Here is a 17,337-nt window from a genome sequence, read left to right on the forward strand (position 1 = left end):
TGAAACAACTTCTTCGAACACACATATTCTGTGTAAGCTTACATTTATTTTTATGCAGTACAAAACAAATTGAAATGTATAATGGCTCAAAAGAGAAATAACTACAAACAAATTCAGCCAAATCATAACCAAACTTACTCACCAATGATAAACGAATTCTCATTTAAAAGATACATACATACATACATACATACATACATACATACATACATACATACATACATACATACATACATACGTACGTACGTACGTACGTACGTACGTGCGTGCGTGCGTGCGTGCGTGCGTGCGTACGTACGTACGTACATACATACATACATACATACATACATACATACATACATACATACATACATACATACATACATACATACATACATACATACATACATACATACATACATACACGCACACACACATATACATATGCACACCCATACATACATACATACACTCAGGTGTAAATATTAAAATGAATGACTATAAAACAACAATTCTAATACACTCATTTTGAATATACTACAGAAAGTAACATACGAGAGAAATCCACCGGCACTGTTATGTCTGAACACGGTGTTTCTCGAACCATCTCGCAAAAGCTTGATGCATAGTTTTCCGCTGCTGCCCAGTGACAAGCAGTTTTTATAAAAAACACAAGAATAAAGCCCTTGACAATGTCATGCTAAAGAAAAGGGCTGTGCATCAATATTTTGTACATGTCTGCAATATCACTCTGTTTATTTACATAGCTTGGCTCATTCACAACCCACTAACAAAGCATGTTAGGACACTTGGGCTGAAAGTTGGCACAGCGCGAGTAAATTCTAGACAAAACATGAATAATACAATTGTAAGCTACTAAGCTCCTTGGTGCAAACAGTGTTTATATTGACAGCTATAGGTGCCATTTCGTTTCCCCAAAACACTTCTCAAAAGTAGAATCAACTTTATTTAGCTAAAAGTTTCTATTCTGGCGCGTCGTGGTGGCTCAACGGTGGAAGCGACTCTTTCGGCCAAGAAAACAATGACCAATTATTTTTCCAGTTCGTGAATTCACCCCATCCTAACATTGAGGCAGCTGGTAAGAGTGCCTTTGGAGAGAGGAAACCACCACATTCCCACCAGTTGTGGCCTTGGGTAGCTACTTCACTTGGACAAAAATGATGAAAAACACTCCTCAAGAAGACTTCAAAGTTTGCACATCAACACAGTTCCCATACAGCTGTCTATTAGTCTGCTTGAAAAATATTGAGTTTACTGGTGGGCAAAGACTGTACACTATGTGAGGTGATGCTCCAGTGCACTGCATGTATGTCTTGCTGCTGGCCTCAACTGCGATGTTGCTCAGCACATATGTGTAAAATAACAACTAATACTATGCCACTGCAAAGTAATTATGTGCCATTTGCATGAAACAGGGACCACAATAAAAGAACATAACAACATTTGCCTTCACAAAGTTCAAAAAATGTAAATAAATTTCCACAGAGCTTTCACAGTTCATCTGAGGATAGTAATATTGGTTGTGAACACATTCTTACTTCCACTAACAAGCTATTTTAAGATGCCAGATTCAATATTAGTGTATACCAGCACTTTTGTAGGGCTAAACAATTGTACAGGCACCTAGAAAAACACAATTGAATGCATGCTATAGATACATATAAAAATAAATACTTTTATTTCTAGTCTGAGTAGAGCTGCATAGATGATAAGTCACTTGCATTACATTATGAACAAACCTATCCGAGCAAAGTATACATTTAAAAAGTTACACTTACACAGTAGATAAGTAGACTGTTGAAGGACGGACAGGCAGTGGGATAATACCCAAGCACTAAAATCTACTGTTAAGATATACTAGGAGTAGTGATGATCCTCTTCCTTCCAAATAAAATAATCCACATAGATTCACTTCCCAGAGCTTATACACTCATGGCATCATTGGTGCTATACAAATGAGTGTACACTGAAGGATTACATCGACTAAGTACATGATTACTGCATCCATGGCTTTACTTCTTGTACTACAAAGAATGCAAACACAGTTACCATTGGCGACCATGGATGCTGTGATTTCTGGCATGTAAATGTAGAGGCACGCAGGCACTTAACACACATGTTAAAACTTCAGCTCAAAAATATTTGCCCACTAACACTACAGCAGCCTTTAAATTAGTGTCATAGTTAGGTATCTTCCATGCAAAATTTAAATAATTTCGAATGCAAGCAAATGAACTGCTGAAAAATGCACTGCTAAGTGTTAAGCAGCAGCTGCTCCTGACATCACAATGTGCTCTTTCTGCTGTTGTAAACTTTGAGCAGGAGAACAGTCACTGGCAGTCCCTTTATACTTGTTGGTCTTCTGTGCTCTGTTCTTGATACACTGTACTTGACCGTGGAGCACCAAACCCCTTGTTACTGCTAGAACTTAGAAAAATACAGATCATTGTTACAACCATGCTACATGCAAGAGTGTTTAGTTGTCAATTATGTGCTCATATTTACAGATATTGTATTTTCAGAAGCCAATGACAAGCCTCAACACACACACACACAAACAGTGAAGACTGAAAATATATTTAATATGATACAAGAGCCAAACTACAATGTTATAGATGAAGGCATGAAACTTCTGCCAGACATAAAAAGCCAATAAAGTTTCTTCTATTTTGACTTTACACTAGGTGCGAGAAGCAGACCACAATTAAGTTCACTAAGAAACACAAGTTAGACTGCATTACAACACAACAGACAATGTTCATAACTTTAAGGCTGTCTAACATAGCCAGCTCACCGTACTGCGTATAGGAGCAAACGGGCAGTCTAGAAGACACAAAGAACTTGTGGATTATGAGTGTGCTTGTTGCTGACATCTATTATTCTAAATGAAGAAAACCTTTCAAAAATGCACTTCATCAGGGGAAATAATCATACGCAACAAACACAACGGGCTCCTACAGGTGCCACCAACACTCACCCTTATTGTTGATACCAGTGTCTTGCCGGATGGATATGCTGCGTCCTGCACAGAACACCAAAGGAGCGCTCCATGACTTGGATTGCCTGTGTGCTAGCTGCATCGCTCTGCTGCTGAAATAGGCTAGCCACAGACAGATAAATGAGAAGCCATGGCTTTGAAACACACTGAACGTCACCTTTAGAGATCAATAATGCATACTTAGGTCAGGTAAAATTTGTAGAAGAATATATATCACTATGCAATCGTGGTGAACATGTTCGGCTGAAACACAAGCAACAGCACAGAGAGAGAAAAAGCTACATTAGGTAAAAGATGCAGTTACTGGCTCTATGTCATCTGAGGCTTCTTCAATAGGTCTTTCTCCTTGCAAGTTGTGAACAGCCAGGCAATTTTCCCCCACTTGCTATTTCTTTCCAGAGCACTTGATCCACAGAGGGAGTGACAAGCTCGAGAGCTCAATAAGGAATCAAAGTATTTGTGCTCGTTTCAAAGCACAAGCTTTTGAGTCTCAGATTATTGGAGTTTCATTCATAAGCTGCAGGCTTTCAGCTTTAAACATTCTCAATTATCTTGCAATTTAGTTCTATAAATGTTGAATAAGAACTATGTGTAAGAATATTACAGGTATCCACTGAAAGCAACCATGCTTGGGTTTTCAATTTGTGCTGTGCACAGTAAGTGGTGTTCACGTAATCGTATGTATTAAAGAAAAACTAACCTTGCAGCCAGCCGTTAGGCAGTTTTGTGCCCTCGAAGCTCCCAAGCAGATCGCAGTCCTTCCAGATGAGGCTGCCATGCATGCTTCCACGCCACATCCGCGGAATAATAACAGTCCCGGCAGTGACATAGGCTTGCATAGTTAGGGAGAACGTGTCCTTCCTATTTTTGTACAGGTGCTCCAAGTAATGATGAGGATTGATGTGCCAGAATGTGCAACCGATGCATCACAGGACCATAACAAACCAATCTCTGCGATGTGTGAAGAGCCAAAAACGAGATATTTAAAAAGAATCATTAAAAGCACTCACTTCTAATACTTATTTGAGGAAGCTATCACTTCGTTAAAGTGACCAAAATCTGCTATAATCACTTTGAAATAAACTGAAGCCTCATGTAAAATTTACGTACCGCAATATATATGTCCTACTGAAGTATAGTACTACCACAGTGGTAATCGTCTAAAGAACTAATTTTCCAAAATAACATAAATTTTTTAAGTGCAACCTGGCTCCTGAAAAATAAATTCACATTAATTTCCAACTATCAAACGTAGTCAATCGACAGGCCCAACCTCATAATCAAACAAGAGCTCACTTGTATCAAATCACAAAAAAACGTTTTATGTATTTGCTCCATAATATATGTAGTATATAACAGTAGTAGTAAATTTTTCATGCTTCAACTTACCATAGAGAAACATTACATCCGATGGGCTTAAAAACTTGCACACGTTATAGAACTGCGTGAATTATAGTACCGGTGAAATTTAGTTCTGCAAGGTGAACTCACCGATGGCAGCATTTAGTAGCCGTCGGTGTCATGAGGAACCAAGTACGGCCAACAGGCAAAGGGCATCCGCAGACTGGAAGCTGCCAATGACAGCAATGATTACGGTATTTTTTTTTGTCGCGGTGCTTCCTTGTTTGATTTTTTGATTCCTTGTTTGATTTGTCGCGGTGCTTCCTTTTTTTTTCTTTTTTTAGATATTGTGTAAGCGTTGTCATTTACACGTTGTTCTCGAGTGTTGTACGCATGTACTGAATGTGATTTGTTTTTCACGTTTCAATTGTATTTTTTGTCTTCTATACCCACTCCCCTCTATAATGCTGTATTCCCTGAGGGTACAATAAATAAATAAATAAAATAAAAAAATGAAGGGCTGGCCAGGCATGCACGTCCATTGATAAAGTGTAAGAACTGGCCATGACCGGCTGTTGTCAAGGCTCTAGTGCCGTGCAAAACGATGGCCAGACGAACTCGGAAACCTGTAGTTAGGCGATATTGGCCTACAACTTCATCCAAAGCAAGGCACCGGTGAAATCTTTGCTTTTTATGGGGGCCGAAGGGAAGCTTGACGTTCACGGGCTCTCACTGCCACATAGAACTCTCAAGTTGTTACCGAAGAACAGCCTAGGCGCGCTTCCAAAGTAACACGATCCACAACAGAATGTAGCATCTCGCAGCTTTGGTTGATCACATCACAGCGCTAGGTCTGGGGGCCGGAGGGAAGCTTGACGTTCACGGGCTCTCGCTGCCACATAGAACTCTCAAGTTGTTACCGAAGAGCAGTCTAGGCGCGCTTCCAAAGTAACACGATCCACAACAGAATGTAGCATCTCACAGTTTTGGTTGATCACATCACAGCGCTAGGACTATGGTTATCACAAAAAGGAGAAGTGACGACTTAATAAACAAAAGCGCCAAGCTTCCCCACCACAACTTTGCAGGGCAAAACAGTTATCAACGCTGTCTTTCAATTTTTGGTCACACGAGCACAGCTTGTTCACAAGTCTTGGAACGTCAACGCAGCACCACTGTTTACAACGAACATCGTTTCACTCCCGAACAGTACATTGCTCTCAAGTAAATAGAAGCGTACGGGCTAACTAGTGGCGAAGCAAGAACCGAGCGCGTAGTTCATACGTTTCCGTACGTACTTGGGGTCACTCAAGTAACGCGTCAAAACGCTGTCAATCCGATATGTCGCACAGTACCCAACTGAGAGACTGGAAAGTCAAGCGAACGAGCTGTTACCGGCACACAAACACACATTGCAGGCTTCTCGAGTGCTAGTTGCCGTCGATACATCGACGCCGATCCCCGCTGGATAACCACACCGACGCACAGGCTTCGCTGCGCTTCACCGTACACCATTGCACTGCCACAGCTTCCCGCCCTGCTTACACGCACCGAAAGAGCTGCTGTAATCACAACACATCCGGTCAAATGCTGAAGTAACTCATGCGAGAAGCATTTGCTGAAAGTCGCACCGACCGATATGCTGTTTACGACGCCATGTTGTTTTCGACAACTGCACCGCACGTAAGAGAGCTCTTAGAAAGTTCTTGCACTATTTTCACGGCGTAAAAAAAATTTCTCTTATGTGCGAGGGGGGTGATATGACGAACAGGACAGGCGTGCCAGATGAAAGAAGTGTTTTGGCAACGTCACGGAGTGAGCTGATGTAGAGGGTATTGCTTCACAACCAATCACAAGCTGTGCCTGTCGGCCATGCCGTCGTCTGCTCGCGTTTGTCGTCTGCTTCGATCAGAGCATGCGACAGGGGATTCGCATTTGCAACGCTATTATTCTCAGGTCAAGTGGCCGCTGCGTCGCACAAAATACATGTCAGTGGCTCGCTCTACCTTTGAATGATGTTCGTGCGCCAAGTTAAATGGCTGGTAATTGACGCAGGGATGAATTCAGCCAAGGTTTGCTCCAGAATCATGAGGAATTGCATATTTTCGGAGTCATACAAAGTTACTAGGGTCATTTCATTCCGATTGCTTGCCATATTATCACGGTCCATATCGGTGTCTGAACAGTGAGGGTGAAGATGCATGATTTGTTTGTAGTTCCTTGCGTAATCACGCGCACCCCTAATACGCTTTGGTTTACAAAGTACGCTTTGTTCCAGATCGTCCCAAAGTGTATCGACAGCTGTATTTCAGAGATCGCAACCATTGAACAGTTAGAGCCAATGAAAGTACACTAGAGCACAAACTTTATGAACCACTTACTGAAAACTTCCTCTCATTTTTATTTTCAATAGCGTGCAACGAATGTGCTCCCATTAACCTCTTTGGTGGTAATTTCCACCAATGAGGCAAGGATCTCGAGTCGCACTTTTAATTGGATGAGATGGGGCGCAACACAACAACATAACAGATAAGGTTGATCCTATGCCATGCCGCGTTCGAATGCACCGACCATTCACGTATCACATTGGTTTTCATCCAACCACAAATCTTTACATGCGTAGTTTTATGCCATTGACGCCCAATAGAATTCTTCAATTACTGCGACTTCAAACTTATTGGACGATGGTGGTTGTCAACACCATCCACTGCGTGCAGGGGAAACAACACGCGAAGCTCAAAGCGCCGAAAGAATTAAAAACGCACCAGCAGTCATCAGGCAGCCCTTAATGAACGTGATTTTACTCAAAACCAGCCAGGGCGCCAAAGTATACCGCCGCGGCAGCAGGTTCTAAGTAGCCACATTGTTCCTAAGAGTGGTCCGGACCACTCTTAGGATTTTCTCTCAGCCATGCTGTTTTTACGCACAATTTCGCTTCGTGAATCCACTTACGAGCACTTTTCGGTGACGTAAGCAAATATAGCAACTGCATCACCATCGCTGACATGTTCCCGGGCAGTCACAGCGCGCTTTATTTGCAGCGGCCGATGTGACAACGATGGCCTCTTACGACGTTTTTTCGTTTCGTGAATCGACTTACGCAACAAAATTTCTCTTGCCCAAAAATGTTTTCGTAAGTGAGTTTTGTGAATCCGGCCCCAGAATTGAAAGGAGCAATACTAATATTTACACAGCCCACGAGATGACGCAATATTTGTGTAGAAATAGAGCTCCAGAAGGCCATTGGCGAAAAAAAGAGAAATTTTTCATTAATTATTTATAATTTCAAAAAAAAAATTGGTTGGCTTGTTAGAATGACTATGTGTAAGGTTATGAAAATGATGTATGCTTTCACTGGTTGGCAATAATAGTGTTGCTTGCGTATATTTACTGGCTGTATTCAAGGTAAACAAAAAGTACTTTAAGCTAAACATTGTCTCTTCGTTAAATATGGGACTTTCTAACGAACACATTGTAGTTCCAAACCTCAGATCGCATCCAGAGATCTCGAGTGATCATATTCATTTGAGAAGCGTTACCAAAAAAAAAAGAGAGCGTCTCAGAACCTTCCCTGGCATGCTTTCTTGGAAACACTGGCTGTATATTGAAACGTCTACCTCATTCTACCACCTTTCTTTACCCTTAAGTTGTGTCTTTTGTAAATCTTGTTTGTACTCTTAAGTGAAACCCGTATATTTAATTTCATTTATTTTTAATAGTTTTTGCCTCCAGCCATGTGCATGCGCTGATGCCGCTTGAAGCACTGGGCCGCAATAGTGGGAGCCCGTGCGAACACTACCGTGAAACAAGTGAGTGAATGTCTCAGGCCGCGACACGCCAAACAACGACGCGCAACTTGACAGCGGGAAAACAGGCGCCGTGATCCCTTTTTATTGCCAGCTGAAGGGTTTACAACGCTGCAGACAGCGTCGGTGGCATCTGGGACCTTTGGGGACGTCAGTGAAGTGTCCTCTTCTCGAATTACGGTGGTGTCGAGTAGAAAAAAATCATACAGAAGACAACAACAGCAAACTTCGGTGTGCAGAAACACACACAAAAAAAACGGGAACAACATTGTCGAAAAGAGCGCAGCGATCGTGACTTCCAAGGACGTTAAGTCCCTCCGCTGAACAATGCGCTCTACCAACCCGCGTGGCACGTGGGTATAAAGCAGAGAAAAACGGCTGCAGGGAATGCGAGATCGTCTTCTCAATACACTCTCTCGAGGATAGGGATACGGCGCTGGGTAAAATGAAAGCTTCTGCCAAGAATTGGTTGTTATTCTTGCTTTTTTTTTCTCGTAAAATTCTGCTTTTACACTTAACGTTTGTTCAAGCTGAAAGAGAGATAGGTTCAATGAAGCAAACAGTGAAATATGCCCCCCGATTTCCTGCCTCTTGTTCCCCCTGTTTATCGAATGCGTTTTGCAAACGGAGTTACAAAGATAGGATCACATCTTCCGATAGCCCCGTGTCGTATCCGCGTGGCGTGCTCTGGAGCCACCCAAGGAGATTGCGTGCAATAACATGAATAGCGGGCTGGGTCCGCTATGTTTGTTTGCCGTCTCTGTGGCTTCGTTTCTCGGCCGCCCCGAGGAAACAGTGCGTTGTACTTCCTTTGCCTTTCTTGGCTACCGCCTCGTACGTGACTGTCGTTCCATCATCCACGGTCGTACGGACGTACGCTAAAGCGCGTGCTTTGCAGCAAGATGGCCTACGCACATCCTTAGCCTCGTCCTCAGCGAACCCATGCATTTTACACCGGGAATTCTTGTTTCTTATCTGCATTCCCACTGTTTAGCGTTTGCGCGGAGTCTTATACGTCTACGCGGAATTCAGTTGCATTGATTTTGTTTTACTTTGCTAGTATCTGGACACGTGGACAGTGTGTAAACACATGAGCATGTCTCCGCAGTGTCCGCAGCTGCGTTCGACGTGAAACATTTGTCTTTGGTGGACCTATATTTGTTAACTAGAAGGCCATGCATTACCATGATATGTGGCAGTACGGATTAGTAGTACGGAATAGTAGTATGGATTAGCCGAGACGTGGGCTTCATTGCGAAAGCTACAAAAAGATAAAGATGAGCCGGCAGTCACAGCCCATTGTATGCTAAAAATTGTGACTTTACACTGTCTTTTAAATGCGAATGGTGTTTCTCGTAGCCTGAGTAGTTTTGGGCGCTAAACTTTGCAAACAAACTTTAAAGGCAGATGGTATTTCTTTAGCTAGCACGACTAGCTTCGAATGAGTGGATGATCTAAAAGACGGTGGTGTAACTTCGATGAATCGATCTCTAGAACAGGCTCGCTTCGGTAGGATGCGGCTCGCAGTTTCGGCATATTGCTACCGAGAACAATAGGCCCATTGTATAGTTTGCGTTACTGGGAAGCAACGGTATTGTTCATTGGGCCTCCTCAAGTGACGTAGTTTGATGGCCAGCGGGGAATACTTCATATATTTACAATTTATTGGATCGCGTGGGTGGGAAAGCTAAACTGAATGCTCTGGCTCTTGCAGTGGGCGTATAGTTGGTGATGTTCGTACAGTCACGAAGAAAATTCTAGACACCACGGATGCGTGCGCCCAATGGCATCACAGCGCATTTTTGAAAATTGAAAGTACGAGGAGCGAGTTGTATGTAAATTGGTAGCGTAACTTTAATAGAAGCCCATGTATCCAGTAGTTGGCGGCTCGTTGCCACCTTTACCACCTACGTAGGAAAGTGACAGCTAACATTACGAATATATATATATATATATATATATATATATATATATATATATATATATATATATATATATATATATATATATATATATATATATATATATATATATATATATTATGTCACATTCAGAAGCAGTAATGGCGGCGCGCATTTGCTCTACAGGTGGCGAAATGACCATTTTTCTAAATTTTTGACCTTTCACATGCCTTTCGATAAATCAGCGCTTTTATTGCAGTTTTATGACTCCCGATTGAGTGCGCGAGAGAATAGGAAAACTAATCTGAAATTCTGAGGAATCAAGATTGTTTTATTAGCCACATTATGTACGTGCAACCTGCACCAAAAACTTGGTAGATGAGAAAATTGCGTTAATATTGAATGGAATAAAATGACACAAAGATTGAAAATAGTGAATGTATATTTTCATTTTACCTGTTACTTGGTGCAAGTAAATTGTTGCAAGTAAATGGTTCACTTAATGAGACGCTCTCCGAGGTAACTTGATGTCTTTTTTTGTCACCTTTTGCTCTTCTCACATGCCTGAATTCGAAAAACTTCGGCAAATCTCACGTACCTGCGTGCCGAGTAGCTAGATATATGATTGAACAAAATAAACACCTCATTGTACTGACCTGAAGCAGCTTTATACATGGATTCGAAAGTTTGGTTGCTCATAATTCCACTCCTTTTCGACGAGTCACTAACGCACCACCGCTAGCCGCGTAAATTTTCCCGCACGAACGCTGCGAGCGATCATCAAGTAGCCAAGTACCAGCACTTATCACTGGCAAAGAGAAACAAAGAAAAGTACTTTTTGTGCAAGCTACAGAAGCCGGCAAAGTCGAAATGCAACGTTTTGCCCCGTGTCTCATTCTACCCCACCCTATTTTACATCTGGTCACGAGCACAATAGCCCAATAGTTCGAAAGCTCACGTCGCCCAATCATGGAAAACCAGAGCAGCGAGTATGCAGCACTCAGATTATCACTTTGCCAATGTTAGAGTACAGCGTTGTACTGCTTAGCTTGTCTCATTAATCGTCAGTAGAGGCGAGGGCACGCCAGACCTGCGCCAGCAAGAGTCAGTCGGCAGTCAGGGGAGCAGCTATCTAAATATTCTGTGAGATAAAAATATAATAAAGGACGTTTCGGCTTCCACGAAGTCTTGTTCACTAAGCGGAAGCGACGAAGCTTGCAGCTTGAATCCGCTGAAATAATCGCTTGGGGCATTTTGCATACGTCAGACGTTGATTGCCGGTGCTGCAGTTAAGCATGTTCCTCGTTGTCTGGAAAGTCAAAGTTATCGCCCGAGGAAAGAACTGGACAAAACGGCACTATCTGGAATCTTTGATTATCCAGACAATGAGGAACACGCTTAACCTCAGCGCCGGCAATCTACCTCTGACGTATGCAAGATGCACCAATCGATTATTTTAGCGGATTTAAGCTGGAAGATTCGGCCTCTCAGCTTAGTTAGAAGCCTTCCGTGGGGAAGCCGAAATGTCTTTTAATATTTTTTGCACCCTCTTGGTCGGCCTCCTGTCTTTTTCTTTCTACAATGTCCTTACTTTCCGACCAGATGAAATTTCGTCCAATTTTCGACTTCATTTTGTGAGATAGTCAAGCTTTGAAATACCACGCCAGTAAACAGAACAACGGCGAATAAGTAAACTATTGAAGGTACGCACAAAATCCCCACGCAAAATTTAGCGATGGCTCGTTGACACGACAATGCACCTAACACCAGCCCTGATGGCAGACTGCCTGTCTATATGGGCCCCCAACTTATAGCACTTGACCGAAAATTGAGGCAATCAACTATTTATCCAAGTGTCAGAATCCGTAAACCAAATATCTAGTTTAAATTGGCATATATAAAAATTTGCGCACTAGAAAATTGCCTTGAGTTGTCAGTTTCTCTAATTTTCCCCCTCTTCACATAGTCGTGCTTCAATCCTACGGCGGGCGCTGATGTCTGTGGCAACAGCTTTTCGAAAGCTATTGATTCCAAGTTTCACGACCGATATGATTTCACCATGAGTTAAATACGAAAGCATGTACAGCGCACACGTGCACCAGCGCAGTGGTCTAGTGACTACGGTACTCGGCTACTAACCCGCTGGTCGCGGGATCGAATCCCGGCTGCGACGGTTGAATTTTCGATGGAGGTGAAAATGCTGTAGGCCCGTGTGCTCAGATTTGGGCGCATGTTTAAAGAACCACAGGTGGTCGAGATTCCCGGAACCCTTCACTACGACGTCTCTCATAATGATATGGTGGTTTTGGGACGTTAAACCACACATATCAATCAAAACAACTGCACGCACGCCTTCTTTTATTACACGATAGTCTTCTCAGTTTTTTTCTTCGAGCGCTCACGTAACGGAGAGCGGAAGAGCTGTCGTTTCTGCGGTCGATGCGGAAGCGCCGAGTGATGACCATAGAGGCTTCTAATTCGTACAAACGAGACGATTTCGTCAAGACATCATTGCTGGGGCACTTCACGTCACTGCGAAAATAACACCGTGCTCATCGTCTTATGTGCTACGGTGTTATCGCGGTTGAAGCGAGCGCGCACTAGAAGGCACGGAAGACACGGAAGGACGCGCGTGCGCAGTGCACACTCTTGATGTTAGTTGTGAAGCTGTCAGAAGGTTCAGCGAAGCAGTTCTCAGAGCGATCCCATGGTCTAGAGAATTTCGCTCATGACTGTATGCGTTCTAGTTGAAAAAGCATGTCACAGCGGAGTTTCGCACTGAAAGCAAAGGGGTCTCTGAAATGTTATCAGGCCGTCCATCGCCATAATGCAGAGAACAAAGCCATATCAGTACCTCCCAGAAGAAAAGGCGTCACTGGTAAGTAGCCGTGGCCATAGCTCTGTTTTTTTGTTTGTTTTATCAAGCTTACTGAAGGACGCGCCGAACATAGTCGCACAATGTAGCGCATACGTGTTAGCAAAAGGGCATATAATCGCCTCCCCGTGCAGCCTTGCACACGTGAGAGACGGCATAATTTAGCGGGTAGTTGATAAAACATTGTAGGTAGAGTTGTCACGATTTGAAACGTGATAATTTATGGATAAGTATATTTAATGCACGCAGTTTCATTTGCTACGCCTACAGTTCGGGCAATATCGGCTGAACGCTTAATGCAGCACTTACACCATAGCGAACATTACCTTCAGCGTCTAATTTGCATGCAGGTGAAATGTTCGAGGCTCATGTACTTGAATATAAGTGCATGTGAAATAACCCCGGGTGGTCAAAATTTCCGGAGCCCTTCACTACGGCGTTTCTCATAAACATATCGTGGGATTGGGACGTTGAACTCAAGATATTATTATGATATTATATAGCAATGTTTGCAGCGACATGACACAGTTACCGAGCGAATCTTGATAGCACTTTATAACCCCCCCCCCCCCCCAAAATAACAAAATACTACGATATGAAGTTTCAATCCTCAAATGTCATAAGGGGCGCACATTAGTGGTGGCATGCCAGATCGCTTGAAGCCAAGAAAGTTTCCTACAGTTGTTATGCCAGAAGCTTTGAGAGTGAAGATGCCCGTACGATTTCGACTTCTTCAAAAATTAAGTAAGCATGAACGTCGCTCAACCTTTATTGGACAAAATTCTGATCCTAACGACAAGATGACCGATGAAGCGCACATGTCATGCACATGTGTAGTGTCATCTGTTTTTCTTATTTACTCTGGTGATCTCAGTCAGTGCAATTAACATGAGAAAATGAAAATTTAGTAGCGCAATGCTGCCAGTGCTGGAAACATAGGAAATTCACACGTTTTATGTATTAGAATTTCTCATATGATTCTCCGTTCCAAAAAGGCTCCGAAGTTACCAACATGACTTTGAATTGGCTCGCGAGACTAGCTTATTTAAAATTTTCTTATATGAAACACAGTATTGGTGCCATATGCGTTACAATTATTCACTTTTGTGAGCTCTTTTGGATAATTAACGTGCTAATTTATGCAATTCCTTGCCGAACCATTTTCGAAAATGTTAAACCTCATGCTCAAATGTCACTATTTGTGCAGCGTGTAATGTTGTATTTTTGTTAAACGCATTGCTGTTGAAAATCTAAAGCTTACGGCGCTCTTTTTTTTTCTAAAGTACTAGCTAATTATAGTCTATCCAGTCCTGACTATTCAAATTTTGGCCGTCGGTAAATTCCTAGGCTTTTGTATTTCTTTGTACATTATTTGAACTAAAGTACTTCTAGTAATATATCTCACAGCTTAAAATGAAAAAAATACCGAAACACTTTTTTTGGTCGCATAATTTTATTTATCTTCATGTAAAATATGTGTTTTAGTTTATTGTACAAGAACGAGGTAAAATACCTATACCCTATTTGCACAAATATACATCAGAAGCTTTCCCTTAATCAAGCATCACAAAGCTACTAGCAATAACGTTTCAGTGAGCGTGTGCGCGTATTCGATGTCGTGTTTCGCAGCTTCTGTTTAAAAGGGGGAAAGATCACCCGTCGCGGTAAAAACGCCTCGTAATTGTGACTTATGTCATAATACTAGCGATTCACGACATCACGTAGACGCTATAAAACAAGACTTATTTGTCATATAGAGAATTTCTAATGGAGATAAATGTCCTTCACCGACAGGAGGCCCAGGCCCAGATGCCATTAGACGCAAAAATTAACTTGAAAGTCCGCGAGGCTTCATTACTGCAGCCATTGAGCGTGTAATTTACGTAGCGTGTCATGAGAACTTGCGAGTTTAAAAATCGCTTCTATTGTCAAGTTGTTACCACAACCCACTCTTGCCCGCACAAAATTACGTAATATCCCGGAAATAAAAAAAATGAACGGTGACAGTCCACTTCACTTCCTTTCTATGATAGCATCGTCTATGTTCTGCAGCACGTGCCAAATAAATTGCACGGTGCTCACATCACCCCAACTGGGACAGCCATGGGGGTGCTGCATTTTTACACGCGTCCTTTCATTTTCTTCTAACGAACTCGCCCGGCATGCCGTGCTACTGCAATATGTATGTCTTGTATTTTCCGCTGGTTGTAACTCAAGCCGCTACCGCAAGACCACTGAACACACGGACATAGCTTGGTAGTCTGTAGACTCTCTGTCGTGCGAAATCGAGCTACAGATGCTTTGCTCATTGTTCTCTGGGTTTCACATGTCGTTGGACGTTTGCGCCAGAATAATGACATGCTCGTGTGAGAAAAATGAAACTGTAATAAGAAACGTCACTTGCACATATCTGATCTGCATTTCGTTCTAGAATCTCCGAATACAGTCGTAAGAAAAATGCTAATCCATGAAATGTCGTAGTACTTGCTCTCCTAGTAAGGCAGGTATGGCTTGCTCATCTTCCTGCAATATAGTAAAGCTCGGTAGACGAAACGGGAACTGCAATGAAATGGTATGACATAATGAGTTTGGCTGCGCGTGCATTGATGGTTCTCAAATTGGTCTGATATAACAGGGACAGGTTATTTGACAGCCAATATAGCCATTATGCTTGAACGATCGTATACAAGTGTGGTTTCTTTTTCATCAAGAGCATCAGAAAAAAGTTATTATGCAGTGAATAAAATGCCGCTGCGGTACTTAAATAATTATCAGATTGTACAATAATTACTCAAAATATGTTAGGGAAGAGAGAGAGAGAGAGAGAGAGAGAGATAAATAGAGAGGAAAGGCAGGGAGGTTAACCAAGCTTGGCTCGGTTGGCTACCCTACACTTGGGGTGGGGGAAAAGGGGAATAATAGAACGGAAAGAGACAGAAAAGAAAATGAGTAAGAAAGAGAAGCATAAATAGTCAGCTCGAGACTACACAGCACGGCCTCGCACAGTTCTTTCACAAGCGGTCGTGAAGTTTGGTGGTCCTTAAAAAGTACAAGAGGGCTTTCGTGGCTTTGCGCGTATGGGAAGCCGTCGGCCAAGGTCCCAGGATCTTCTCTTCTGTAAGCGGCCGTGAATCCAGCTGACAGAGCTTGGCTTCCATAATACGTCGTTCAGTCTGGTATGCTGGGCAATGACATAGAATGTGCTCAAGCGTTTCCTCGCAGGCGCAGATGTTGCATGCCGAAGTGCTCGCCATTCCAAGGAGACGAGAGTACGAATTCGTAAATGCCACGCCCAACCTCATGCGACACAGCAAAGTTTCAGCGCATCGTGGGAACCCGGATGGCAAACGAAGTTGCAAGTTTGGGTCGATCGAGTACAGGTGCGTGTTGGAGAAACCCTGCGTATTCCATTGTAGGAGAGATATACGGCGAGCAAGTGATTGTAGTAGCCTTGCAGCGTCCGTTCTCAAGAGTTGTATGGGCGTGCGCTGGTCTTGGTCATGAGCCGATCGAGCAGCTTCATCCGCGCGGTCATTGCCGACGATTCCGCAATGACTCGGCAACCACTGAAATACAATATCGTGACCTTCCGCGACCACTTCGTGGTAGTCGTGCCTTATCTGATATACTGATTGTTCATGTAGCCCGTGCTGCATAACAAACCGTAGTGACTGTAAGGCTGACCTGGAGTCGCAAAAGATGGCCCATTGGTTAGGTTGCTGGCGAATAATGTACTTTACTGCACCTTGAAGTGCTGCGAGCTCTACTGCTGTCGACGTCGTGGTGTGAGAAAACTTGTACTGAAGCAACACATTTTCAGATGGAACAACCACTGCTCCTGTGGAGCTGTTGGGATTAGTGGAGCCATCGGTGTAAACATGTATGCGGTCGAAGTATCTTTCGTCCAACAGACGCAAAGTCAATTGCTTCAGGGCTAGCGTTGACATGCGTGCCTTCTTAAAGATTCCAGGAACTGATAAGCGCACGTCAGGTTGACGAAGACTCCATGGCGCAGTTGCTGGATGCATCGCAAGTTTGAAGCCAGGCGGTAGTATGTCCTGATGTTTTGTCACGATACCGCAGTACGAAGAATGGGGCCTCCGAGCTGTCAAACACGCTAAATGATGTGACGGTAGCCGTGATAAATGCCGAATGTGCGCTCTCAGCGTCTCGACAATGATGTGCGTTGTGACCGGTTGTTCTTGTGCAATAACAATAGTTGACACTGTCGATGAGCATCTTGGAAGGCCAAGGCATGTCCGAAGTGCTTGGGCTTGTACGCTTTGCAGTGCACGGATGTTAGTCTTGCACGTGTTTACAGGACAGGAAGGCTGTACCGGAGAGTTCCGAGAAAGAGGGCTGTATAAAGCTGCAACATGGAGTGCACGGATGGGCCCCATGACTTTCCGGCGA

At 43.1% G+C, this 17,337-nt stretch overlaps 1 protein-coding gene across 1 annotated transcript in view; it reads left to right on the plus strand.

The window, feature by feature from the left end:
- The first annotated feature begins 12,856 nt into the window (after positions 1 to 12,856).
- Positions 12,857 to 17,337, plus strand: part of LOC142813907 (uncharacterized) — a 116,949-nt gene continuing 112,468 nt past the window's right edge. The window contains exon 1 of the mRNA XM_075891865.1: positions 12,857 to 12,927. The gene's annotated coding sequence lies outside the window, so the exon portion shown is untranslated. The remainder of the gene's footprint in view (positions 12,928 to 17,337) is intronic.

Source organism: Rhipicephalus microplus, chromosome 4 (genome assembly GCF_043290135.1).
Source record: "Rhipicephalus microplus isolate Deutch F79 chromosome 4, USDA_Rmic, whole genome shotgun sequence".
NCBI classification, from domain to species: domain Eukaryota; kingdom Metazoa; phylum Arthropoda; class Arachnida; order Ixodida; family Ixodidae; genus Rhipicephalus; species Rhipicephalus microplus.